This window comes from Mytilus californianus, unplaced genomic scaffold (assembly GCF_021869535.1).
Source record: "Mytilus californianus isolate M0D057914Y unplaced genomic scaffold, xbMytCali1.0.p SCAF_10, whole genome shotgun sequence".
Classification (NCBI taxonomy): Eukaryota; Metazoa; Mollusca; class Bivalvia; order Mytilida; family Mytilidae; genus Mytilus; species Mytilus californianus.
The window spans coordinates 65894423-65896776 of NW_026262582.1; positions in this window are offsets into that span (position 1 = coordinate 65894423).

Here is a 2354-nt window from a genome sequence, read left to right on the forward strand (position 1 = left end):
TTATAATCAATTGTTAAAGGCGATTTATATATCAAAGACAAACTATGAAACAAGTACAAATTGCTGCAAGTTTTGTTTATTTGACATCGATTTTACATATATCTGTATTGGTCAATCATTTTTTCCCAAATTACGTTAAGAGGGGGTTGGGGTCAGTGAAAAAACTACGTGAATTAAGTTTGTTTATCCTACATTGAACTTTTGATGTCGTCCCTTATTGTCTTTTGAATTTTTATACGTGACTCAATTCAGGCAAATTTTAAACCTTTCTTGCACTGTTGAAAATAAGGACAGATGAACATCAGATATAAATACTGTTAGTATTAAATCGCACTGATAGCAGTTAGAAAATTTTAGATGGATGAAAATAAGTTGAAATATGAAAGAAAACTTTCAAATAAGAATTACTCCTAAACACACATAAAAAGGGAGACCCACTATAAAAGCGCTTGCGACCTAACTCGCTTCATGATGATGTCTTTAGTTATTACAATTGATAAATCTTCACTTATCAATCAGAGAGAGAGCTCTACTTATCAATATCAATAAAAATATATTTAAACTGTTGAATGACTTATTCTTCAATTATTTAGTCTTAGAATATATATCTTTAATTTTCACCAATTGTCTAAATTTGGTTTATTGAACCTTTTTGTCTGCTTACGCCTTATACCTAACTAAAGATAGTTGAAATATGTTTAGCCGTTTTTTACATAAAACATTTAAAAAATGTAAAACATCTAGCCTGTAAGTTATTTCTTCAAAGACATATATAGCATCATTTTAAAGCAAACTTATTTGTCCAAGGCTTAAATGAATGATTGTACTGAAATGAATGAATGTATATAGCCTATTGTTAGAAAGCAGGACAAACTTGTGTTTGCTGGTGTTAATATGTTTATAAAAAATACAGCTGATATTAAGCCATATAATTATTTCATTACTAATGGTGATTAAACTGCAATAAGCTACGGTTCGGTACCAATTTCGTCGTCAGCTCTGTTGCATAAGGACAAATAAAAATATTAAATTTCTTGATCACAAGGATGTCATATAACCTCCTAGATGGTATTTTTTAAGATATATGAACATCAAAACTCGTGAGATACGTTTTATGACTGTTTGTTAAAAAATGTCATTCAAGATCAATTAACAAAAATTATGGATTTTTTCCCAAATTTTTCAAAATAATTTCCCCTTCGTACATTGATTTATAATCTCGACGAGGTTTTGATCTCAATATCATAGTCCTTTTAAAGACCACTAACTCAAGTATCGTAATTCATAACTCCCGTGAAGACGCTAATTAATTTTTATCAGAAACATGTCTCTGTTGTATTTAACAAGATTAGTAAATGCAACGACATCTATTGGAAGGAGTTAAGAGTTATCGTTAATTATCTGCTGTCCAATATAAACAGATTGGGTTATCTCGCTTGGAAATGTGACATATTCTTGCACATGCAGAAAATTGTAAATGAGTTCATTTCATGGACTGAATATTTCGTAACTAATTGGATTTCCTTCTAAAGTTGGTGGTTAAAGAACCATTATATATGACTTTACAAAATGGCAAATGTGAGTTATGAAATGTTAAATAGGATTTGTATTTCGGTATTCTATAAGAAAATTAATTTTACATCAAAATTGTACATTTTATATAGTTAATATGAGTTTTAAAAATCGCAAATGTTGGTTAAACATGTACAAATACGAATCATATCCGGGACTTCACAGATCTCATGATAACTCTTTGTGAATCTTCATTTTTTTCAATTAGAAAAATCATGAAGATTCACAAAGAGTTATATATATATATATCTAATTAAAAAATCGTAAATATGAGTTAGAAATTTGTAAACTAAAGTTAGACATTTGTGAATGGGATATAAAAAACTTTATATCTATTTTTATCTTTTTTTTTCAAACAAAACAAGTCAAAATCCATGATTTTGAAAAAAAATAAAAACTGTCACTCATGTTTTTCGAAAGCAATTGCAGGATGACGAATTGTAGGATAGTTTTTCGCAAGAGAATAGCAGGATGAGAATTGCTGGATAGCTTGACACTAGTTATTACACTTTACTACAGAGTTCGACTCGTCAGTAACCTGGAAGAAAATAATTCTTTCACATTTTTCATGTCAACAGCCTTTTACGTCCGACTATACAGTTTTTCTCATTGTTGAGGGCCATACGGTGGCATATTATTGCTTCATTTGAACTCATGTGATAGTTGTCTTATTGGCAATAATATCACATCTTTTTTTTATATTTTTTTACTAAAACGCGGAAACTTTTTACCGGTTTCAATTTGAATTTTTTATTTTATGTATAATTTAACTTCCGGTTGAA